The sequence below is a fragment of the Oryctolagus cuniculus genome, chromosome 6 (assembly GCF_051225735.1).
Source record: "Oryctolagus cuniculus isolate XC-2025 breed Fujian yellow rabbit chromosome 6, ASM5122573v1, whole genome shotgun sequence".
NCBI classification, from domain to species: domain Eukaryota; kingdom Metazoa; phylum Chordata; class Mammalia; order Lagomorpha; family Leporidae; genus Oryctolagus; species Oryctolagus cuniculus.
The window spans coordinates 32,414,863-32,441,184 of NC_142872.1; the positions used below are offsets into that span (position 1 = coordinate 32,414,863).

Genomic DNA, 26,322 nt, shown 5'->3' on the forward strand with positions numbered 1-26,322 from the left:
AAGGAATGATTCAAGTCTGTGGGTTCCGGCCACCCACTTGAGACCTGCATTCAGGTCTGGACTCCCAGCCTCAGCCATCTGTTAAGTGAATCAATGAATAGAAGTGTTTCTCTCCCTCTCTGTACCTTCTTCCTTCCTTCCCTCCCTCCTCCTCTTTCTCTCAAATAATTTTTTTCAAAACCTTTTTTAAACCTTGACTGCTTTCTTGAGGTCACAGATGCTACATGAAGTTGAATTGGGGCTAGTTCAGGTTAGGCACTGATTTCACTTGTCCTGCTCTTGTTGACATTATACCACTGGATCCTCTTAGCCACTATGGCAGACAGAGATAGGTCCTCCTGGTGTGTGGGTCATAATGTAACCTCTCATTGAATGTGGAGAGGACCTAACCAACTGAAGAGGAGGAAGGTTACAGGATGTATGTGATTACCATGCCTGTGAGTGTAAACCTGCCTTGCAAGGGAACTCCTTGACTGACTTTGAAAGCACAAATGCAAGCTGCCTATGGAGAGGGCCCTGTGGCAGGGAACTAGAGGGAGCCTGCAACTGACAGCCAAGAAGAAATTGTACAAAGGACTGAATTCTGTCGCCACCTGAGCTTGGAACCAGATTCTTCTCTAGCTGAACCCCAGGTGAGCTCCAACCCAGGAACATCTTGACGGCCACCTTGCAGAGGGCCTGGTTGGGCCTCAGGGCTTCTCTCATGCTGTGGCCCCAAGTGCTCAGGGGAACCCACTCTGCCTTCACCATACAAGACCCAGAGTTGTGGGGGAGGTGACCCCTGTAGCCTCCCCCCTTCCTTGATCAATGGTGGTGGGGGCTATGGAATCATATGTTCCTCCCCCCAACCTTGCCCTGGTCTCTGCTTTGGAAGCACATTTCACAAATGTCCCCAGGAGGTGTAATAGAATTGAGTGCCAGAGGTCCATCTGGGACACCAGTTTGACAAAGCTTCCTTGCATTGCTCGTTCAGTTATCCTATCCCTGTCCTACAGAAAGCATGAGCTTGTAACTTACTGTTTTAACTGTCTGGGTTTGTGGCAAATGGCTGCACAGCCATAGGTAGCTAATATACTGCTGCTGACTAATTAAAGATATTGTGTGACCTGTAATTCTCAGTATTTTTTAACCCAGTGAACTAGTATCATTCATCAGCCGATCTAAGTCATAATTCTGGGAAAAGAGAACTGGTTCACATGACACTCATCTGAATAAATGATCTGCTTTATCTTCCCCCAAGATCTATTCTGCCCTTTGATCAACAATAGTAATCAGTCACACTAATTGCAATTTATTTTAACAAAAAGATGCTCAAAAATCAAAATTAAAAGTGTCTGACCTTACACATATTAGTTAACAATTCGCCCAAGTTATCTGAGCGGAAAGAATCCACTCTGCTTACCATTGCCTTGGTATTTAGCTGTATTGAATTATGCAAGAGGTCTTCAAAAAGCTTATGCTAAATGTGTATTATAAAAAGTATACATGGGTTTCAGAATTTTTTTGCAATAAAATTCACTTATTTTTTAATCCCATTTTCCATGAATCCTTTTAATTACTTTTGTGTGTTAGAGCAAACAAACTAAACGGTGTTTCACATGTCAATATATATTTGGGATGATGTATAGAATTACTTTCCACAATTGGTGTGTGCAACTTGAAAGTTGTTGGGCTTTGTTTATTGAGTTCTTCTCCCAAGGAATTCAAAGTATGTAAGCACGCTGATTTCTGCAGAGCCCCAAATGCCTCTTGTAAGGTAAAGAATCTTGCTCAGGGAAACTGATGCTACAGAGGGACAGAAAGCCTTGTGAGGAAGTGGCCTGATCCGTGCTGCCTCTTCAACAGGCACTGGTGGGTGGGAGGGGATGCGACAAGCCTGTTTTAACTCCTTTCTTTGTCTACTTACCTATGGTGGAATAGTTAAGTGGCTATTTAAATGAGTTTATAAAGTTCAAGAAAAAGAACAATTGCAGGTTGTATGTCGTGGACACAGAAGCTGGTGAGAAATGGCACTAGATGAAGAAGTCCTAATAACCTCCATTTGTGTGTTCATTCATGAATCTTTTTTTTTTCTCATTCACATATATAGGCCAACTACTTCTGGCTAGGAAGGTGGATTGGTGCCGGGGACCAATGATGACCAAGTCAGACATGGTCTGTTGTTAGAAAATCTGTTGGTAGATACAGAATAGCACATGGATAGATCCAGAATAATATATGAACAACAGGGCCAGGCCAGAGGCACAGGGAAAGGTGGGACAGCCATGGGGGTTGAGACCAAAGGACAGTAGACAGAGCAGGAGGAACTTAGAAGCCAGGGCAAAGGTGTTTATGGAAGTGCAATTTGCAAGTAGTCCCGCTGGATTTCTACTCTGTGCCTTCCACTGCCATCCTGTTACCGGAAAAAATTGCAGGGTTCTTGTCTTCGCACAAGAAAGAATTTAGGCATGAGACAGAGAGTAGTGGGAGGTAAAACAGCAAGGTTTATTAGGGAAGGGACATCCATAAGAACGGATAGGCACCTCTCCAGACAGGACCTGAGAGACTGGGGGGGTGGGGGGGAGGAGCCAGGTTACATGGTTGAGTAGAGAGATTACACCTGACCAGGCCAGGCAGGTGGCTCAGCAGAGAGGCAGAGGGCTGAGCGGGCAGTCTGGTTGAGGCCGGGGGTTTTTAAGGAGATGGGTCTCTGTCTTCACACATCTCCTCCTGAAACAAAGGATTTTATGGCTGTAAATACTAAGAAGCTCCTATCTGAGTTTTCCCTTGAAGGTATCAGACAGGAGGAAGCCTAGCTGGTGCCATCCTGGGTTCAGAGGAAGGGTGAGCAGGACCCCCTAGAGAATGGGGATCTGGAGCAGGGTGTTTGAAATGCAGATACTGGGCTGCATCTGGGAGGTTGTGGAAGATTTGTCAGGCAGAAGGGGCGGGGACCCCCACCTGGCAGGTTATCAGGTAGAAGGGGGCAGGGCAGGATGTGAACACTGGGCTGCCCCTGAAGCATTATCGGGATAACTTTAAGATGTAGATGCATATGCTGGATGTAGAAGTCTTCTCCAGAGGCCTTTGTCACACATAAGCTCATACCTAACTTCCTGCCTAACAATCCTAGTGTCAGGATCCTTGTATTTTGCCCCTGCCAACCATCCTTGTACTTTTGCCTTGGCACTTCGAAGAGACCCAGCCTCTCTTGCTGTTCTCTGGACTTCGTCTATACCAATTCAAATATATTGGAGTCACAGAGTTTAGTAACATGGGAATTAGCTGTGATGTCAGACAGCCCTGGGTTAACATCTCATTTTCATTAATTCTGAGCCAATAAGCTAGGGAGAGTTATCCAGCTTTTAAATAGTACCTCATTGGCTTTCAGAGAGGATTTAATGAGATGTTGGCCATAGAATGTTTACCTTTTTGCCTGCACACAGTGCATGCTCCATAATGGCTGTTACTGTTATTATTTTCTGTTTCCAGGAGGGCTTAGACCTTCATCTACTAATGCAGATAAATTAATGTGCATTAATGTGATCAAGGAATATTATATAAATAATCTTGAAAAGGGTACTTTAAAAATAGAGGCAGTGCCTAAACCCACAAAAGCTCTGAGAATGTCAGATGGCAGATCGGGCCAGTTGAAGACACAATTCTACCTTTTGTTTTAAGCTGTGGGCCAGGCAACATCCTAAGTGTTTTGTACGGCTTATGTAATTCAATCTCCATAATAAATCTGAGAAGTAGACCTCTTATTACTTCCTCTCTATAGATGACAGAACTCAGGTATGGTAGATTAACTCTTCAAGTTGCACGGCGGTCACTATCAGCATCTGTTTTCCTATATTCTTCCCAAACGAGGTTTCCAGAGTGAGAGATCTCTTTGAATTATATGCATAGCACCTGCATAGGTGAATACTGTGTGGCGACTGAACAACATGTGAGTCGCAATGGAAGTCTCTTTTTTCTTTGCTGATGGTAACTGCCCTAGTGCCAGGTTCTTCTTGCAACATCTTCTCTGCACTTCTGGGTTCCAGACTCCTGCTTTCCTACCACCCTGGCCTGACTGCTCCTGTCCCCAGCTCCTCCCTAAAGCTACTGCATGGGTGCAAACAATGTTGTCTTTGCCATTGCTTAAGAACTTAAGTAGATTTGAAACCAGCAAATAGAATTTCAAAAACGTTGCCCATGGCTCCAAAACAAAAACAAAACTAAATCTGGAGAAAAAAAAAAAAAAAAAAAAAGCCTGTCTTCCCCCAGGCTCATTCCACCTGAGAGGGAATCTAGGAAGGTGAACAAACAAGGCCACTTCATCCTGACTTCAGGCATAGAGGAGCCAAAGGAACAAAAAGGAACAGAGAGCTGAAATGTCCCTAGGTATAAAGAACTCGGATACGGGAGCTGGTAGCGAAATGAGTGGCATATTTTAGAACCCAGAAGAATTACATAAAATCCTGTCCTTATGTCAAACAACAAAGCTGAAAGTAACTGAAGACTTCAGAGGTCAACAGCAGTAACAATTTCCCTGTTCTTCCAAGCCAGCCAGTGAGTTCAGTGGAAAAAGGGAGGCAGACAGCTCACAGAGATTCATGGAAGGACAAACGGGAGGGAGGGGAGAAAGCGGGAGAGAAAAGGAGTTGCAAAGATGCTCTGTTATTCAACAAGTCTTTGGATGCTGTGTGATACCAATGGTTAAATGCATAGTCCTGCAGCTGACTAACTCGGGTCCTGGGCCTTGGACGACATGTCCCAGTCTGTAAAATGGGACTACTAAAGGCCTATTATTGGTATCCTCCTCTTAGGGGAGTTCGATAAAGCCCTTGATGCACAATCCAATACATATTAGAGCTCTATAGCTGTTACTGTTATTTGTTATATGATTGACTTACTTGACCCTTTTCAAGGCACTTAGGGAGGGGACATTAATGGGAAAGAGAGAAGAACCCAGCTCTGACCCTCAAATCTAGTGGAGGAACCAATGAGTATACCAATTCCGCATTTGATTGCAGTCTGAAGTATCACAAGTTGTAAAGAATTATGGGATTCAATAAAATTGCTCAGGGAACACAAGGCCAAAGAGATACTCACAGGCATCATTGTTCGACAAACTGCCGGACAGCACTACTGGACCTAGAGCCCTGGCTGGATTAACTGCCTTCCTGGGCCAGGAGATCTCGGAGGGCAGAAGGTGCAGAGAGGAGGAGCCTTCCACACACACCGCTCTGCACCTTCCTGACATCCGCTTGCATTAACCAGATTTCTACACGTTCACTCGTTTCTGTTTCTGGAACTCATTTAGGGTGGAGATAATTAAGTGCATGGATTTAGAACGACGAAAGTTGTCTGTTTCGTGTCTCTAATATTAGGTTCCCAAGCAACCACAAGCTGCTCTGGTCAGATATGACTTCACAGCAGGGTGAGTTCCTCCACAGGACTGCGAAACACTTCTCCGTGCTATTCAAATGGTGGAAGAGGCTGCACTAGAAGTGCGTCTTTCCTATGCCAACGTGCTTAGCTATTAGCACAGTAGCAGCCACCTGTATCTTTATTGCGAATCATCAAGTTGTTGTCAAGGTTGTGAAACTCCAGATTTGCGATGGGAATTCCTGTCGAAGGTTCGTGGTGAGCACAGCACCCAGCATAAATTAGAGAAACTTCTGTGTCATCCTCTCTGGAGTGCAGCCCGAAGGGAGACTCTCTCCATCTCATTTTCCTGTGTTCCCAGGGAGCCTGCGCCTATACTTGACACACCTGGAGCTTCAGCTTTCCCAGCGTTTCTAACACCGTGGGAATGAGCGTGACATTTTAAAACTGAGAGAAGGATGGCCCTTCCAGGTGGAAGGGAGACATGCCCAGCCCAACTAAACCTGAACTTGGCCAGCTCCGTCAGTCACCTTCAAATATCACTGCGTATTTCCGAAGGGTTAGGGACAAAAATAATGTCTGTAGGCCCGCGCCGCGGCTCACTAGGCTAATCCTCCACCTTGCGGCGCCGGCACACCGGGTTCTAGTCCCGGTCGGGGCGCCGGATTCTGTCCCGGTTGCCCCTCTTCCAGGCCAGCTCTCTGCTGTGGCCAGGGAGTGCAGTGGAGGATGGCCCAAGTGCTTGGGCCCTGCACCCCATGGGAGACCAGGAAAAGCACCTGGCTCCTGGCTCCTGCCATCGGATCAGCGCGGTGCGCCGGCCGCGGCGGCCATTGGAGGGTGAACCAACGGCAAAGGAAGACCTTTCTCTCTGTCTCTCTCTCTCACTGTCCACTCTGCCTGTCAAAAAAAAAAAAAAAAAAAATGTCTGTGTGATGTCATCACACAGCTGGATTGTGTATCTCAGTTTTTCCCTTAAAGGAATCCCAGAAGGTAAAACAACAGCTCTTTCCTAATTTATCTGGGCTGCTTCGCAGCTATTTTGGAGAACTCGTTTCCAGGGACAAGTTGACTTTATCTTTTAGGGACTAGCAGAGCATAATGGCTAAGGGCAAAATGCTGAAATTGACCTTGGGCTGGGTTCCATTCCTGAACAGACACCTGCTTCGCAGCTGAGTGACTTCAGGCAAGAAGGAAAGCTATGCCAGCCTCCTCTCCTTACCTAGGGTAGAGAGGGAGGTACCACTGCCTGCCCCAAAGGACGTTCTGACTGCAGGGAAACAGCGACTGTAAAGGCGGCAGCATCTCCCTCAGAGCCGGCACAGACACGCTCCGTAAATGGTGGCAATTGTTGTTTTACTATTACAAATGAGGCCCAATCAAACAAAACACACAGGCTGATCTGTAAAGTAATTGGGCAATTTGTTTAAGGCAATAAACGTTTATTTCTGCAGTTCAGCTTGTGCTAATTGGACAAACAAGTGCTTCTTCTTCGTTGGTGAGTGCTCAGCAGAGTTTGCGTAATGAGTTACTAAAAAGGCTTCTTCAGAGGAAAACAAACCCCACTAGGTTCAGGACACCACAGGGATCTGAAGGCATTCTCTTCTCACAAAAGCCCAATTTGAAAAGTCAAGGTGCTATGACAGGTGGACTCTGCACGGGACAGATCGACAGAAGGCGGAGGTGTGCGACTGCCCGGCTCGCCCAAGTCCTCTCGGCTTCCACTTCTCTGGGTAGAAAAGCAGCAGCCACACGGCTGGGAAGGAGGCTGCCTCCTGCTCCAAGTCTGACCCTGCACTGAGAACCACCTGCTAGCCTAGCTGCGCGCTGTGCTGGTTGTGACGAAGGATTGTGAGCACCATTCGGGCACGCCTCTGGTAGCTGCCAACTCGTGAGATCCTTTCCCGATGTGGTTGCTGTGAGGAAGAAAGGCAAAAGCCTAAGAAATGGCCCTTGTGTGGGTAAGAGCTCAGAATGTAGTCACTGGTGAAACAGGGATGGAATTCACTGTCAACCTTTTTCCTCTTGGAACTCTTAAGTGACTGAAGACCCAAAAGACCTTTAGTTTATGTGTTTTAGTTTATGTGATATTTGAAATAATGTACGTTAACTGAGAAGCTTACATGGTCTGTTAATTTATTTAAAAATAATAGCTAAGGCCGGCGCCGTGGCTCAGTAGGCTAATCCTCCACCTTGCGGCGCCGGCACACCGGGTTCTAGTCCCGGTTGGGGTGCCGGATTCTGTCCCGGTTGCCCCTCTTCCAGGCCAGCTCTCTGCTGTGGCCAGGGAGTGCAGTGGAGGATGGCCCAGGTGCTTGGGCCCTGCACCCCATGGGAGACCAGGAAAAGCACCTGGCTCCTGGCTCCTGCCATCGGATCAGCGCGGTGCGCTGGCCGCAGCGCGCCGGCCATGGCGGCCATTGGAGGGTGAACCAACGGCAAAGGAAGACCTTTCTCTCTGTCTCTCTCTCTCACTGTCCACTCTGCCTGTCAAAAAATTAAAAAAAAAAAAATAATAGCTAACCTTTTACATGTCAATATAAATATCATTTTTAATGAAAAAAGAACTGCTTTCTAAAAATAAGCAACAGCAGAAGCATGGTGCTGTGCTGTTTTTTTTTAAATCTTTAATGTCCATCTTAGTAGAAAATATGGAAATGTCACATCTGCTTCTCTGGAAAGCTGCTGCAGGGTCACACATCTGGAAAACTCCACCTTCCCCTTAGCCAATGAGTGCAACAAGGTAAAAAATATCTCAGTGCTATAAAGAAGTTTTGACCTCAGGAACTTCTATAATTTCAAAAATAAGTGACTTAGAGCAACCGTCAACTGTGGATGGCCACCCCGGTGTCTACATAGAGAAAGAGTGAGTCAGGCACAGAGCCTGAGACAAGTGTCACAGTCAGGAACATCATCAGTCTGAGGCCACTGCCCAGCGTCTTCTGGGGGAGTAGGGCTGAACTCCTCCAGGAGGGGGAAGGCAGCAGCAGCCCGGAAGTAGCTTACAGAACTGGGCAAGCATGAACCATGCAAAGGCACTTCAAAAAGTTCATGGAAAAATAGAATTAAACGATCATTTAATTTTGGGCAATTGCTTGCAAATCTCTGCACAGTTTTTCAAAAATACTCATTGCCCAGGAATTTCTTTGAAGCCTTTCATATGCGTGGATTTCAGAATTTTTCTGCACCACACTTCTCACTTAATTACATTGTCCGAGGACTTTTCAAAGCAGCATTGTATTCTTTAAATAAACAGCACAGATTCTATGATGCTGGGAGTGTCCTGCATATCCCAGACCCCTGCTTCTCTGTCTCTTCCTTCTCCACCCGCCATGTCCTCTATCACCCCAGAAGAGCAGGACAGTGCCTCGCGCTCCCTGAATTATCAGACGGTAGGCTAATGTAGCTCCGGCTGCAAGCAGCAGGGCGTGGTGACCCAGGGCATGGGTGTTTCAACCACACAGGCATGGCTGAAAACCTGAAGCTGCCCCTTAGGAGCAATGTGGTCTTGGAAAAGTTACTTGGATTTAGTAAGTCTCAGAGTGTTAATGCATGCAATGAGGTTGTGGGGGGATTCAAAACGGCCATCCCCTGCAGCTCCTTCCACCGTAGGTGTCATTTCCCCAGGCCTTGAGTTTCTCCGTCTTCAAGGCTGATGTGATTCAAGTGAGCACAGTTTCAGGAGACCCCCAAACTTGCCCTCCTGGTGCGCTGAGCCCTGAACAAGTCTGAAGCAGACTCGCACACAGAGGGAGCCCAAGCCATCTCTGCCCTGCTCCAGAGAACCCAGCCTGCTCAGCCCCAGACACAGCCCCCCAGACAGCCCAGCAGCATTGTACCGTCAGTTCACAGAACTGCAGGACACAGCCACGCTACAGCGGTCACCCTGCTCTGCTTAGACCTCTCACTGGCTTTACCACGGAGCATCTCCTGCCCCAGGAAATGCGTCCGCTAGACCAGAGCTGCAAAAAGCTGACACGGGCTTCACTAAACTCAAACCGGCTGTGAGTTCTCAAAACAGGATCACTGTGGAAGAGGGAAAACAATATTATGTCATTCTGGGTGGGTCTAGAACAGGGTTTTATTATTTTTTTGACAATATTTTCCCCCAGGATCATGTGTGATGAAAACACAGTTCAAGGAGATAACAGGCAGGTAAGGTTAATGTAATACGCCCACCAAAAGGGGAACCCCTGAGGGGCTGCGGGTTCTGAGAATTAAAAATCTTTTCACACTATTTCAGAGCTATTCATTAGGAAGAAAAACGGGAGGTAGGAGCAAAACTCTTGTAAAAATATGAAATTCATTAAGTGATGGTGCAATCTTTTCCTCATGTCATAATTATTTGACCTAAAATGTATTTTAAGTGACCAAGAAGTAACACATCTCTTTTCCTTGCTTAAATGCCTGTTATTCCCACAACTAAAATAACTTCCCTACCCTGGTGGCCAAGAGATCCTGATGCTGCCAGGAAAATAATTGTCCTGTACATCATTCAAGAACTCTCTGAAAAAAAAAAGCCCATGTGAAATCATTCAGCAGGCTGAACAGCAAAAAATGTCAGCCTTGGAGAATTTAATCAAGAAGGTATTTCCTCCTGCAAGACTTTCGACAGCCAGCACACGGCAATGCACCCGGACACATGTGTACTGCATGTGTCTTCTGTGCACACGGTGACACATCAACACAGGTCCTAGAGGCCTTTCTGTTGCTCTGCAGACAAGCGAATGATCAGTCCTTGAATGGGCAAGAGCTAGGGTTCAATCAGGCAAGTAGGGGCTACTACTACTCCTTGGAGAGAACAAGCGAACATACAAAGAACACACGTCTCGCTTTTCTAGGAACGGAAGGTAAGCAGGACTCTAAGTTATTTTACAGTCTCTAAAGAGGACAGACACCCCTCACCCACAGCCTGGACATCTCCATCTGAGCACAGAGATCCTGGCTGGATCCACTCAGGTATGCAGAGATCCACACCTGTGGTCACGTCCATGTCCACAGACCTCGGGGCCTGCATGCACTCTCGCCTGGCGTGCTTGCAGCTTCTTTCACCAGGTATCAAAGAGCACAGTTACTGACCCTGGAACAAGTCATCACTTAACCCCGAATTGGACACGTTTTTTATTATATTAACAATCAGCAAAACACTACAAAACCACTGAGACAGAGGTAAAGTTAAGAAAACAGTTGAGTTTCAATAGTTATCATAATGTTCCATGCTCTGTAAAACTCAGCTTCAGGAGCAAGCTTTTGACTCACCAAGATCAATTTTCTAGACATTTCTGTAATTTTGATACTCTGTGAAATTAAATACCTCATAGTCGGCTGGTATAAAAACCTATACAAAGCCAAACAAGAAAAAACAATTCAAAACTTGATTTTTTAAGGAATAGTGCTTTAGCAAAGAGACACTAGGGGAAATAAACAAAAGCATGGCACAATGCATGCATTTGAGAGAATGAAAGGAGAGGATGGAACTGAAAGATGTAAATTAGACTGTTCTAAGTGTTCAGAAACACCACCCTGTGATAAGACAAAGTGCTTTGTTCTCTGCCCACAGCCACCATCCTCTTTTGACGGAATGAGAACTTAAGGATTGCAACTAGTGTCCCTTTTTTTTTTTTTTTGCCATTTGCTTTTCAGAAGTCAGCTTAAAAATATAACTAGTTCAATTTTAAGATTCTCTGCTTAAAATCCTTAATGATGTTGTGGTGCAGCAGGTTAAACCACCACCTGTGATGCCAGCATCCTATTTGGGCACCCAGTTGAGTTCTGGTTGCTACACCTCTGATCCAGCTCCCTGCTGATAGGCACGGGGAAGCAATGGAGGATGGTCCAAGTGCTGTTGACCTGCCTCCAACGTGGCAGACCCTGACAGGGTGCTAGGCTCTTGGCTCCGGTGTGACCCAGCCCTGGCCATTGCACCCATCTGGGCGGGGGTAGGGGTGGGGGTGGGGGAAGTGAACTAGTGGATGAAAGATTCTCTCTCTTTTTCTATCTCCCTCTAACTCTGCCTTTCAAATAAAATAAATCCATCTTATAAACCCTCCTTCATGGCTTCACATTGTTCTTAGGATAATGATTCAGATTCTTTGGCCTCTAAGAAATGACCTGACGCTTTTCCACCCTTCAAGTTCATTGCAAACCACTCTGGACCATACTCAGTATGTCCCAGTCACACAGGTCTCTTGTTCCTGCTTGGAATCATCAGACTGCATCCTTCTGTAGTTTACTGCTTAATGTTCCTCTTCCCACTGCCCAGAGTGACCTTTCCTTGGCTCTCAGCATGGTGTCTAATCCTTCAAACCTAGTGCAACATCACCTTCCCAAACGAGGCTCTCTGAGCACCTTAATGTAAGCAGTATCCTCTGCCCCACCTTTCCCTCTGTTACCCCACGGCGTGGCTTACCTCCCTGACTCTTACCAAGGTCTGAAGTTATTACGTCTAAGTTCACTTGTCCGTGGGCTATCTCTGCTGCAATGAGGAGAGGGTTTTGAAGTGACCCCTGACTTGCTCATTCACTTCTGGGTGCTGTGTGCCCAAACAGCACCTCACTTTGCTTTCTGTGGTATCTATAGCAACTGACTGGAGCAGGGCAGGAGTGGAGTAGGAAGAACATTGAAGACACTGTTCCATATGGGGCCTCCAACCAAAGTGGGGTCCACAGGGTGGAGAAATGTGAATGGATGAGGATGATCTTGAGGAGCTAGAATCAGCGAGACCTGATAATTATGTAGGAGGGATTTTAGGGTTGGGATTATGTTTCCCTCTTCATGGTGCTTCTCTCAACAGGTTCCATCTCCTCCAAGTTTGTAACTATGATGGATAATTTTAGTATTCAGGGAAAGAAACTGACCACAGATGATTGGTCCATTTCTGGTTTCTCAAGGTAGTCCTGGGCCATTCTCCCAGAATAATCATTAATACTACCCCATCTCTCTCTCCAGAGTGTCTTGGCTTAGATGATAAATCACATGCTCAGCTCTGGCACTTAAGGAAGTCAGTTGCCCCTAAAATTGCTTAGTATGAACTCTACCCAAAAGGAGCGCCCAGTGTTGAATGGCATCCAAACCAGTAAAACCTAGCCTCCAGGAATGCATAAATGCCAGGTGAGTAGAGACAGTGGGCAATGCTCCAGGTAGGCAGAGTCTGTCTGTGAGGCTGGCTGTGTATGCCTGAGCTGAAGTCACTAGGAGGGAAAGGAAGTGGGTGATCCCAATCCCTCCTGCAGGCCACTTTCATCACGGAGAGTCACCAAGTTCCAATCTTCCTCATCATTAATGAGGTGACAAAATTACTACCATTCGATGGAAGAAGTGTCAAACAGGTAGTGCTCCTGCTTTGTTAAGACATACATGTCACTAATGGGGGCTGCACAAAAGACACTGCTGCTAATCATGACAACATCTCATGGGATAGGGAGTCTCAAAGAGGCTGAAAGATGCATGACTTGACTTGATGTTGTATGTGAGAACCTGGTGCTGGAGACAGGGCAGGTTGTAGAGGGACAGAGGGATAGCTTGCCTTGATAACTGGGAAAGGAATGGAGAGCCACAGCCAAAGCATCTCTTATTTACCCACAACTCCTAGGCTTTGCAGAAATTCCAAGCTTGGAAAAAAAGGGATGGCTTTGTTAGTGATATTAATTTTAACACAGAGTAGTTCAATAGGGTCTTAGAGATCAACATGAACCTCCATGTTTCTTAATTCTTAATCTGAATTTTCAATGGGCCATTGGAAGCAAATGGGTACGGCAATTCCTGTACCTCTCCAAGCTCTTACTTTTTATTCAAAAAGTGACTGTAATCCTCCAAATTAATGGTTGCATTCATGGGTCACACCTCTGTGAAGCATATTAAAAAAAATTCCAGCAATGTTAAAAGAGATGATCTTCTGAAATTACATAACGGATACTAACTATGACATTTCCTTGACATAAAAGATGAGGTGCTATGACTGATGCTCAAACAGTGCCAGGTTTTAACCAATGATGCACTGTTCTGAGTGAGAAAATGCTTTGTTTATACACAATGCTCAAAATTCTAGCTTGTCGACTGTTTCAGAGTTAGCTTCCTATAAAATGTGACTAAGATACTGTTTTCTCTGTCTGTGGGCCACCGGCCACCACCCAGGAAGAAGTTGGCATGGAATAAAAACTTCAGCTCTATTATAGAAAATGTAAGAGTGTTTTCAAAGTACTCTCTCTACAAAAGGTCCTAACTTGATTCAGTCAGAAGCAGAAAATCTGAATGATAACTAGGAACTTAAAAAATTCCCAGCTCTGGCCGGCGCCGCGGCTCACTAGGCTAATCCTCCGCCTAGCGGCGCCGGCACACCGGGTTCTAGTCCCGGTTGGGGCGCCGGATTCTGTCCCGGTTGCCCCTCTTCCAGGCCAGCTCTCTGCTGTGGCCAGGGAGTGCAGTGGAGGATGGCCCAGGTGCTTGGGCCCTGCACCCCATGGGAGACCAGGAGAAGCACCTGGCTCCTGCCTTCGGATCAGCGTGGTATGCCGGCCGCAGCATGCCGGCCGCGGTGGCCATTGGAGGGTGAACCAACGGCAAAGGAAGACCTTTCTCTCTGTCTCTCTCTCTCTCACTGTCCACTCTGCCTGTCAAAAAAAAAAAAAAAAATTCCCAGCTCTACAATTCATAGATGCAGCCTTAGTCATTGAAAAATGCAGCTACATAAGTAAGTCTCAAATGCTGGAAACTTGCAGAACTTTTTATATTAAAAACAAACATAGGAGCCAGCATGGTGGTGTAGCGGTAAAAGCAGTCACCTGTAGTACAGGCATCCCATAATGGCATCAGTTCAAGTCCCAGCTGCTCCACTTCCAATCCACCTCTCTGCTATGGACTGAGAAAGCAGTAGAAGATGGCCCAAAGCCCTGGGCCCCTGCACCCGTATGGGAGACCCAGAAGAAGCTCCTGGCTCCTGGATTTGGATCAGCACAGCTCCAGCTGTTGGGGCCAACTGGGGAGTGAACCACCGGATGGAAGATCTCTCTCTCTCTCTCTCTCTGCCTCTCCTTCTCTCTGTGTAACTCTTTCAAATAAATAAATAAATCTTTAGGAAAAAAAAAGCAAACATAAATGTGTTTGCATTTATGAAGAAAGCAAAAGGAAAATGAGGCTAAAATAAATTGAAAGGGCTCCCAGGTTTTTATTTTTAAACTTTCTATTTTACAAATTAATTAATTTAATTGGAAAGGCAGAGAAAGAGAGAGAGAGAATGAGAACAAATCTTCCGTTCCTGGTTCACTCCTCCAATGTCTTCAATAGCCAGGAGCACAGAACTCAGTCTGGGTCTCTAATACAGGTGGCAGGGAACCACATACTTGAGTCACCATCAAGTGCTTCCTGGGGTGTACATGGGGAGTGAAAGCTGGGACTTGAACCCAGGTACTTGAATTGTGGATGTTCCAAGCAGTAGCTTAACAAGTGTGCCAAATGCCTGCTGTGTCCCAGCTGTTTAAAACCAATAAAAATATTGCATTGTTGGGAAGATTTACCAACGTGTCACTGGAAAAAGTGGTACTGACATTTGCTGCTGTTTCTTTCTCCTTGCATTTTTTGTCCCCCTTAAATGAAAACTCACAGCAAAACAAAGTCTCTGGCTGGGCTATGAGGCGCACTATTCATTTACCCCTGGCCTGATTAGTCAGAACGTCTTTCAAAAGATTAGTTTTCAATTTGCACCACCGCCAGAGAGAGAGAGGCCTCCAAATTAATGGCTGCATCGATTGTTTATATCTGAGAAGTACATTAAAAAATTTCAGCAACTCTCAAAGAAATGCTGATCTTCTGAAAAGATTTAATTTTTTTTTTTTAATGAGCACTTTGGAAACTTGCCAAAAGTGTGTTTAAAACTCTGCTTGCCAGTTTGGCTGTGTAAAGGCTTTCAGTGGTTAGAGTTCTACCATGTCTTGGTGCACAAACTTCTACCTTGGATTCTGGGATCCTTGGGCCCATCAGTGGAGATCTCAGTAGAACTGTGATTGTGTTTAGAAGCCTGGCTTTCCCTCAATAAGAAGTACTGGGCCCAGTCCCTTGCCCAAGCACCCTTGCTGGGTGGTTTCCCCTCTGTGTCTCTGTTTTTGGAAGCTATGCTAAAAATCCGAGAGAAAGGGTTTCCACAAAGCATTGGTCTCTTTGGTTGGCACAGCTGAGATGGGAATTTGTGCAAAGCTTTTGTTGAGGTAGTTTCTCTTTGGTCTCTGCCAATGATGTCCTGGTGCTGTGTCTCGCATAGAGGGAGGTAACAACAGATGAGATGGTGCTGGTCTCACCCTACATGTACTCTACAGAGCAATATGCATTTTCAGTAGGGTAAGGAGCACGTGGGAATAGCTTGCTTGCATCACCTCAGTCTCCCATCTGAAACTGGCTGATCCAGTGATGGAATGGCTGATGCGTGAGGAACATGCACAAAAGCACAGCTCACTGAGAATTAATAAAGATCAGTGCTTAGGGATGAGAGGTAGAATCACTTTGTTCTATGTTTTTATTGAGGTTTTATGATTATGGATTATGCCATGGGAAATAATGCTTTATTAGATACTAAAGTAGTTTACAATGAAGTGATACTGGTTGCTTATTTTCGCCATTCCAATTTTTTTTCCTAAACCTTCTTTTGTGTGTCTGCACCTGGATGTCATATTGCCTCTCAAGGGTTCAAATGCATCTTTGTAAAGACTTTGACCAAGGTCAGCATCTGAAAGAGGCATGAGACTCAATGATACCTCAATCCTATGAGGTCTGAAGATGGTCAGAGAGAGCTTATGGAGCTATAAACTGGTGAAGCCGGGGTCGGAGTGAGCCCCTGGGACTTGGTGTCAGCATGTGGAGCCCAGCACATACGCCTGTATTACTGGACTAGGACCAGTTGCTTCACACAACCACAAAGCGAAGGACCAGACACCGTGCAGTGGGAGCTGCAGTCATCACCTACAAAACCCACAGCCACTAACACTGATGGCACGCTCTCTATGAATTTCAACAGGGCGCATCCCATTCTCTCCCTGCCCAAAACCATGGAACTGGCTTTTCACAATTGATGTTATTCCTACAACTACTGATTTGACCTTGCAACATTAATACTCATAGGGACTTGCTCTCTTCCTTCCAAACACAACAGAAAATTCTGATACTTGTCGCACCAAAGTCTTTTATTAGCTACACCAATTTGATTGATCTGCTGTTATAATCTGCTGGATTCTACACAGAAGTCACCTTCCATTTTGGTTCATCACTTAGCTTTGGGGTTTGTTCTCCCCTTTATCTAATACGTCCTGTACTTCATTGGATGGTGTGGCTCAGGTCCTTTCAAAATCTCAAAAACAGAGGCCGGCATTGTGGTATAATGTGTTAAGCCTCTGCTTGCAATGCCGGCATCCCATATAGGGGCCGGTTCAAGTCTTGGCTGCTCCACTTCTGATCCAGCTCCCTGCTGATGCATCTGGGGAAGCAGTGGAAGATAGCCCATGTCCTTGCACCCCTGCATCCATGTGGGAAACTGGAATGAAGATTCTGGCTCCTGGCTTTGACCTGGCCCAGCCCTGGCTGTTTCAACCATTTGTAGAGTGAACCAGGGGAATGGAAGGTCTCTCTATATCTTTCTCTCTCTCTCCCTCTCTCTGTAACTCTGCCTTTCAAATATATTAAATAAACATCTTAGAAAAATATTTCTTTTTTTTTTTTTTTGGACAGGCAGAGTGGACAGTGAGAGAGAGAGAGAGACAGAGAGAAAGGTCTTCCTTTGCCATTGGTTCACCCTCCAATGGCCGCCGTGGCCGGCGCGCTGCGGCCGGTGCACCACACTGATCCAATGGCAGGAGCCAGGTACTTCTCCTGGTCTCCCATGGGGTGCAGGGCCCAAGTACTCGGGCCATCCTCCACTGCACTCCCTGGCCACAGCAGAGAGCTGGCCTGGAAGAGGGGCAACCAGGACAGAATCCAGTGCCCCGACCGGGACTAGAACCCAGTGTGCCGGCGCCACAAGGTGGAGGATTAGCCTAGTGAGCCATGGCGCCGGCCAGAAAAATATTTCAAGAACAAACTCTCATGTGAAGCCTTCCTGGAATCATTGATTCCATAGCTCAAGTCAGAAACCATAGTCCCTGGTTCACTTTCCTGGAAAACACAGTCTAAAAATAATGTGATTTGATTTGATGAACAAATCCTGTTTTACTCAAAGTCCTTAATCAATACGTGAGTTGCACAGAAGTCCATCAAGCTGGGTTAGGGGTGAAGGAGGGGGTTACATGAGCAGTTTGCCTTTACAGAAAGAGCGCTTCCTTGCCAGCTCTGTCTAGAATTACCGGTGCATGGTAATGATAAAAAGTTGACCAACTTGGAGTTGGTTTTAATATTGCCTTTAAATCCTTCATAGCAACTCCCTTATTAAATGCCACCACCGGCAGACCACTCTCACCTCATCCACTCTGGCACATTACAGTTCTCATCAGACCACCAACGACCAAATGCTGTTCGCAAATAAAGCAGTTCTGGAAGATACTTCTCACCGCACTACATATTTCGCCTGACACAGTCAAAGATTTCAAAGATTATAGGAACAACAGCCAACCATTCTGTGTGCTCAATTAATTGAAGGTATTTTTATGTGGCCTTAAAATTGTAAAAGGCACTTGCATTGGTCTTCATGCCCTAGCATGTTCCTTCTGTGTTAACACAAATGAGCCAGACATGAACCACTTTTCTAACAGTCTGTATAATTTTCTACTTCTTAATTTCTTAGGTTTGTCTTTGCTATATGCAGCTGAATCTCTTTTAAGAGTTCCCCTCATTTGAGTAAAACTATTAACTATTTACAACCAATCACCAAGTCATGTGAAAATACCCTTCTTTCTTTGGGGCTTTCCTGTGACACAAGGCTCCCTGCATACAAAGTCATGTCCAATAACTTGCTATGTTTTCTCTCGAAACACTGTCAAGAACTCTCTCAATGTCCTTATCCCCAGTATTCTTGTTAGGGAAGTATGAAGAACTTGAAAGCATGTGTGGAGATGGGTGTATGGGAGGGCTCTGCAGCCAGACCTAGAATCATACCCGCATTCGTATTCACACTCATTGCTAGAGCGTGGTTACATGCCACATCCAGCAGCCAGGGAGGCAGCCACATGTCAACAGGCAGAAGAGGCAACGCATGTGAGAGACCAGCTGGCGGTCTCTTCTGTGCCTCAAGGTGCTAAGAGGCCAGATGCGCTGAGTCTTGTTACTGCTGAAAACCTTGTGCTCGATTCAGCATCACATACACTGTACATTCTTAGTGAGCACTGACGGTATAGTGTATATTTTAGGAACAATACAGGAATATTAAGCCTGAAGTCAACATGGAAGACTTCAAGCAAGTCTTATCTTATCTAGATGGGCCCACCTGCTGAAAACCTGAGAGCCAGTACATCCCATGCAAGCTGATGACTTTCATTTTGTCCAGATTTCTAAATGAAGATCGATTCATTGCAATTCATGCAAAAACTGTTGCACTTTCTGTTAAATTTCTAAATCATCAGTTTATACAAACATATGCATATATATTTGATTACAGAAGTGATTTGCATGCATATGAACAGAAAAAAATTAATGATTTGTATGGTTTTCAGAGACCAGAGAGAGGACAGGTAAACACACTTATAATGAGCAGAGTTTAATTCAAGATCATAATACAAACAACTCTAATAAAAGGGAGCAAATATTCTGTTTTGAACCTCCCTTGAAGGTCCTTAGTATTGCATGACACCCAGCAAACCTAGCAACCAGTTTATAAGCCCTCAGGAATCAATCACTGCTAGGCAGTAGCACATTGTATTCTAATTCCAAGCATTTCTCCTTATCCCAGAATGCAACACCACTGTAGACGCTCGGGAGATGTGCTTAATTCTTTCAGGTACAATATGAGAACAGTGATGACTAATGGGCTGCATTCTCAAGATCACAAGAGAACAACTGTATATTAACAAGCAAAAAACCATAATTATCCCCAAATAATAGGCACTAGTGGACCAGGATACAGCAGAGATTGCGCCTGCACCAGAGAAACTGATGCACTCATTGCCCCTGCATGCTTAGACAATGATGAAGTGACAGGACCATTTTATTCGGACAGTTGTGCTTTCCCCCTTGATGATGGACAGCTGATGTTGTATGAAGGGTTATATATTTGTCCTGCTACATCAAATCACGTTTAAACTGGGTATTTCTGAACCATTTAACCTGATTCTACAGAATAAAATCTCTGTAATGGACAAGCACTGAAAACCAAGGCAATGAATGAATGATCACAATGGCCGTAAACTTACTGTCAGAAGCGGTGCGGATTCTCTTCAAAGGCAGTCTGAGTTGATTGTGTCTCCTCTATGGTCATGGCGTCTCGATCGCCGAATTCGTGCTTACTGATGCTGGCAACCACTTATTGGACATGAATTAATTTAATACCTATAAATGGGGGGAATATAAGGCAAGAAGTGAGCAGTACTCAGACTCATAGCCTAGTTGGTAGCTCCAAGTAACAATGTGAAGTCAGTGGTTCTCAAACTTTAGGGAACAACAGAATCACCTGCATGGTTTCTTAACACACCAGTGGCCAGGCTCTCTTCCCCGAGTGTCTAATTCTGAGAATTGGAGTCCGAGAAGCTGCAGTGCTAACAAGCTCTAACAGCGTCAGGTGGTGCCGATGCAGTCGGCTGAGGGGCCACCCTTTTACAAATGCTTTTAAACGAATAATCAAAACTCCAGCTGAAGATCACCTATTTGCCCGGATATACAGAATAATTTATTTTTGCACTAAAAAGGTTGAAAATGTTACCCAAAACATGCAGTTTCATGTTGGTCCCTGTCATATCTACATCTCTTTAAAATATCGTTCCCCCTTTCGCCATCTGACAAAATGAGCCAAAAGCAACCCTACCCCTTCCTATGCCCTACACCAAGCCTTACTGGAAGCTATACCAAAATAATCAGTCTTCAGAATCTTTTTCAAGTCTCATTATATTTAGGAGGAGAAATACAAGTTTTCTCTCTAGCACTATGTCCTCATCGAGTGTACAGGAAACCCAACAGTTTGCCATTTATCCCAGTTTAAGTCACAGGAATGAGATCATCAGCCTTTTCTCTTGCATCTTTTCAATTTCCTTTTTTGTTTTTTTTGACAGGCAGAGTGGACAGTGAGAGAGAGAGAGAGAAAGGTCTTCCTTTTGCCGTTGGTTCACCCTCCAATGGCCGCCGCGGCCGGCATGCTGCGGCCGGCACACCACGCTGATCCGAAGGCAGGAGCCAGGTGCTTCTCCTGGTCTCCCATGGGGTGCAGGGCCCAAGCACTTGGGCCATCCTCCACTGCACTCCCTAGCCACAGCAGAGAGCTGGCCTGGAAGAGGGGCAACCAGGACAGAATCCGGCGCCCCGACCGGGACTAGAACCTGGTGTGCCGGCGCTGCAAGGCGGAGGATTAGCCTAGTGAGCCGCGGCACCGGCCAGCAATTTCCTTCTCATCTTGGTCTAATACCAGTAGGCAGTGGGCACGCTGACCTCCAATGACTACCAAACCCAAATGTGAAGCTGTGGTTATGTGCTGGAAGGCTCCTACAGAAGTCTCTCTGGGGTGAAACTTGGCTGCAGTTGTGTTTTGTTCGGCTGGCACAATGTTTCAGTAAGAACTGCATTCAAGGGCCCTTAACAGCCGATTCCATTCATTTACAAGACTTGTACCTCATAAACCCTCTCCTTTAACAAACAGAAAAACCAAGACTCCAGTCAACAAAGTGCCAGAGCAGGACAACAACGCACGGCCCAAGGATGGGTCTTTATACTTTTTTTCTCACTGCTTCTACCACCTTTGGGCCCTCTCATGGTGTCCACGTAGACATGGACGTGACTAACCGTATCAACTTTCTCTTTGTGTCATCATAAGGATACAAACATCACAGTCATGCACATTAGCCCTCGGGTGTGATCCATACCTTCTCCTCACGGCACCTTCCTCTGCAGGGTTCTGAAACATGCTGAGACACTCCCTCCCATGTTTAGGTTTGTGCAGGAGAAAAATGTTATGTAAACAAGTCCAAGGTAAAAAAAATTAACTTGAGATTTAGCACTGGAGTCAGAAATAGGAATATGATAGGCTTTTCCGGAAGGCCTTCTTTAAAAACAAAACAAGGGGCCAGCGCTGTGGCCTACGAGGCTAAGCCTCCACCTGCGGCAGCGGCTTCCCATATGGACGCCGGTTCCCGTCCCCGCTGCTCTGCTTCTGATCCAGCTCTCTACTTGTGGTCTGAGGAAGCAGAGGAAGACGGCCCAAGTGCGTGGATCCCTGCACCCAAGTGGGAGACCCGGAAGAAGCTCCTGGCTCCTGGCTTCTGATTGGCCCAGCTCAGCCGTGTGGCCATCTGGGAAGTGAACCAGTGAATGGAAGACCTTTCTGTCCCTCTCCCTCTTTCTGTCTGGAACTCTAACTCTCCAATCAATAAATAATAAAATTTTAAAAGAGATGTCAAATAAAAGCCACGGCACACTCTGGGTCCTCTACTCATTGTAGAATGTAATACGAGCCGGCGCCGCGGCTCACTGGGCTAATCCTCCGCCTTGCGGCGCCGGCACACCGGGTTCTAGTCCCGGTTGGGGCGCCGGATTCTGTCCCGGTTGCCCCTCTTCCAGGCCAGCTCTCTGCTGTGGCCAGGGAGTGCAGTGGAGGATGGCCCAAGTGCTTGGGCCTTGCACCCCATGGGAGACCAGGAAAAGCACCTGGCTCCTGGCTCCTGCCATCGGATCAGCGCGGTGCGCCGGCCGCAGCGCGCCGGCCATGGCGGCCATTGGAGGGTGAACCAACGGCAAAGGAAGACCTTTCTCTCTGTCTCTCTCACTGCCCACTCTGCCTGTCAAAAAAAAATATGTAATACGAGAGTCACAGGGGCCAAAGTTTCTCATGGCCCTCCTTAAAGTCACTGCCTCTGCGATTCCCCAAATCCCTGTCATCAGCACGTGAACATTCACCTGCTCCAATCTGACTTCCTTGTTCTAACACTTAACTGCCTAGCAACAGAACCAAAAGCAATGTTTCCCCCAAATGAAGCCTACGTAACAATCATCTGGAGGCCTCACTGCTGGTACAGCATCACTGACCCCAGCTGCAAGGATTTCTGGACGCTGTTAGTTAATCAGCACCTGTAGGTGATTTCTGATGCTAGTGATACCTCAGAAACACTTGGATTTATTTCTTATGCTTTAGAGCAGTGCTTCTCAAAGTTCGTGCGTGTGTCTGCACATCTTTGATAAAATGTGGATTCTGCTTGCGTAGCTATGGGGTGAGGTCTGAGATTCTTCAGAATTCCTGGAATATTCTTGGCCATGAGCTGCTCCTTGAGTAACCAGCATGATGTGCCAGTCAGCCTTCGTAGGCCAAAATTTGGCTGTGTATTTCACGGATTGTGAGTCTGGACAAATGACTTCACCTACTCAAAAGGCTTCCATAGCCTTGGAAACTCATGACTGGAGCATAGGGAGATTACTGATGCCATAAACAAGAGTGTCAATTTGTTAAGTCAACAACAGGAGTCACTGTGCACTTACTCCTCTCTGCCCTTAATGTGCTGTACATTTTTGATTTAATGCTATAACTAGTACTCAAACAGTATTTTTCACTTTGTGTTTCTATGTGGGTGCAAACTGTTGAAATCTTTACTTATTGTATACTAAACTGATCTTCTGTATATAAAGAAAATTGAAAATGAATCTTGATAAGAATGGAAGGGGAGAGAGAGCGGGAAAGGGGAGGGTTGCGGGTGGGAGGGAAGTCATTGGGGGGGGAGCCAATGTAATCCATAAGCTGTACTTTGGAAATCTATATTCATTAAATAAAAGTTAAAAAAAAAAATGACCTCACCTGTCAGTGCCTTCAATGTGGCACACGTAAATGGCGACTTTGGTAGGAAGAGGGGAGAGAATACCAACTTTTCGAGTTGTGTCCCATGCTGACACATTATCAACTCCTTAAAGAAAAATCACATCTTTCTTGATAAACGAAACTATGGAACTTCCTCCTTCAAACATCTACAATCACAGGCTCCCTCAGATTCAGTAAAACCACTTCTGCTCTAGGTTGGCTGAGAGGGACTAGCAGGCTGCACGCAAGCATCATAGCCAAGGATGGTGAGCCGGGGAGCAATGTTCAGCACGCTCTGCCTCCTGGCTCCACCTCCCTGACCGGGGTGAGGTTGAAGGGACACATATGCCCACCTCAGCCTCCGTAAAGAGGAGAGAGGCTGTGAAAGCTAAGCCACAGCCAAGCTCAGTCTCACCTTCTCATTTCTAACCCATGATTCCTCTACCTCAGTGTACTGAAGAATCTTTGGGGAAAATTTTAAAGCATGTAAACAGGTAGTCCCCACTTTGCTAGATAGTTCTGATATGACCACTGGAGACCTTTATTTTTTAAAATGGCAAAGTCAGGTAATTCTGAAACAGGTGCTTTATTCCATAAGAAGGCTTTTTTTTTTTTTTTTTTTTTTTGACAGGCAGAGTGGACAGTGAGAGAGAGAGACAGAGAGAAAGGTCCTCCTTTGCCGTTGGTTCACCCTCCAATGGCCGCCGCGGCCAGCGCACTGCGGCCGGCTCACCGTGCTGATCTGATGGCAGGAGCCAGGTACCTATCCTGGTCTCCCATGGGGTGCAGGACCCAAGCACCTGGGCCATCCTCCACTGCACTCCCTGGCCACAGCAGAGAGCTGGCCTGGAAGAGGGGCAACCGGGACAGAATCCGGCGCCCCAACTGGGACTAGAACCCGGTGTGCCGGCACCGTAAGGCGGAGGATTAGCCTAGTGAGCCGCGGCGCCGGCCCATAAGAAGGCTTTCTAAAGAGTTTGAAAGGAATGAGGCTTAGCCAGCATGCTAATGCAGCAGGAACAGCTGCCCAGACTTCAGTGTGAGATGACCAACTTGCGTTCTTTCTAATGACCTCAGTAGAAGCCACCCTTTCCTGAGTGAGCACGGCTCTGTTGACACTATCACAGTCCTCAGCAAGCAGAACGAAATCAGGGCTCTGGGAGCACCTTGCCCCATATTTTCCGTGGGTTAGGGTCGAAGGTGGGACCCCAGCATGGAGTGGGTCTGAGTCTACTGTGTTCTAACGCAGAGCTGGTTAAGCTGCAGCACCCTCTGAGCCCTCTGGAAAGCTGGGTAAAGCAGATTGCTGGGCCCCATCCCCTGAGTTTCTGATTCTGTGGGTCTGGGGTGGCCCCTGAGAACTCGCATTTCTAGCAAGTACCCAAGTGATGCTGATGCCATTTGAGAACAGCAGTCTGAGAGTCAGCTGTTGAGTCTTCTTTTGGGAACTGGATGCTGTGTCTCTGTAGCAGTCCTAGCCACTCCCACAGGACAGTTTAGAAAAGCATTCTTTTTGGGGGCTGGTGCTGTGGCATAGCGGGTAGAGCCGCCGTCTGCAGTGCCGGCATCCCATATGGGCGCCAGATCGAGTTATGGCTGCTGCACTTCCGATCCAGCTCTCTGCTATGGCCTGGGAAGGCAGGACGGCCCAAGTGCTTGGGTTCCTGCACCCATGTGGGAGACCCAGAAGAAGCTCCTGGCTCCTGGCTTTGGATTGGCACAGCTCCGGCCGTTGCAGCCATCTGGGGAGTGAATCAGCAGATGGAAGACCTCTCTCTGCCTCTCCTCTCACTGTGTAACTCTGACTTTCAAATAAATAAATAAATCTTTAAAAAAGCATTCTTTTTCTTTCAGTTGTTGCTTAGACAATAAGTACATGACAAATGGCTAGTGAAATTGCTGTTAAGTCAGTTAAGGGTCTTCAGGTGTTACTTCTTTGGCATTTGAAGTTGTTTTTTTTAAATTTTATTTATTTATTTGAGAGGTAGAGTTACAGAGAGAGACAGAGAGACAGAGACAGAGAGAAAGGTCTTCCATCCCCTGTTGCACTCCCCAAATGGCCGCAAGGGCCTGCCATCTTCTCCAGGCAGAAAGAACACTTCTGCCTTCATCTGTTATAACAATGCTGAACTGTTGTACTGTGCCTCTACTCCAACTAAGCAATAGTTAGCAAAATGCCTCAGTTCTGTCTAACCAGATGCCAAGGAAATGACCCAGCCCCTCTGCCTTCTTCTTCATACGGCTTGGTGTTAGAATTCCAACTAGGGCTGGATTTCAGGTCCCCTATGGTGATAGCTCTGTGACTGTCTTGCAGGACTCTGAGGTTTACTGAGACCAGGAGCTTTGTCATCCACCCCAGGCAGCGGACAGCCTGCTGCTAAGGAGGGTCTATTCCAGCCACAGCTTGCCTGCTTCTTCCCCAGGACTTGCAGGGTGGCCTGCTGGGCTATTCTGCGTGAGCAGAAAGAACATCAGCGAGGGTCAAAGGAGCAGGATGGCCGTGTGAAGTCTCGAAAGGGTGTGATGGCAGTTCTCTCAGCAAAACGAAGTGGGCAACCTTGGAGTTAACCGTCCCTGGTGGCTTCAACTGTTCTCTCCTGGTACATTGGGTACATTCTGCAGATCTCCATTCCCAGCCACAATGATCTGAGGCCTCTTCTTCTGCAGGGTTCAAATTACAGTTTGATTGGAGGCATCTCATAATAGCACTTCAACTGGCCTTCTGGGTGAGTTGCTTTCCTCTCACAGTCCTCAAGCCAGGAGCATGAAAAACATTGCTGGTCTCTCAGAAAGCCTTCCTTTGCTCCCTTAGGACTGGGTGGTTGGTGCTGGAGCTCAAGCCCTGGGAGAGAAATACACTGTACCAGGTAACCAAAGCAGTGTGGCTTGACCACTATGAAATTAGTGTTCTCAGCTGCCAGACATATTTAGAGCCCTGTACTGGACAGGATGATAGAAAAAGATAGAATGGGATATCATCCTCCAAAGTGTCACATACGTTTAGAACCTCAGAAAGTGCGAGTGGGCTCTGAGCCCTATTATGCGCCTAACTTCATTTCTTTCTCATCAGTGGGAGA

General features: G+C 46.5%; 1 long non-coding RNA gene across 3 annotated transcripts in view; it reads right to left on the reverse strand.

Annotated features, from left to right (window-relative positions):
- Positions 1 to 21,775, reverse strand: part of LOC103347907 (uncharacterized) — a 60,386-nt gene extending 38,611 nt beyond the window's left edge. Inside the window, exons 1-3 of one of the 3 annotated variants that reach the window (XR_007918495.3) lie at positions 21,327 to 21,769; positions 19,671 to 19,806; positions 5,759 to 7,268 (exon numbers count right to left, since the gene is read on the reverse strand). This is a non-coding gene — a long non-coding RNA (uncharacterized LOC103347907). Of the gene's footprint in view, positions 1 to 5,758; positions 7,269 to 19,670; positions 19,807 to 21,326 lie in introns of those variants that run through there. The other 2 variants (XR_016236262.1, XR_016236261.1) reach the window with 2 other exon arrangements.
- Positions 21,776 to 26,322: the final 4,547 nt, after the last annotated feature.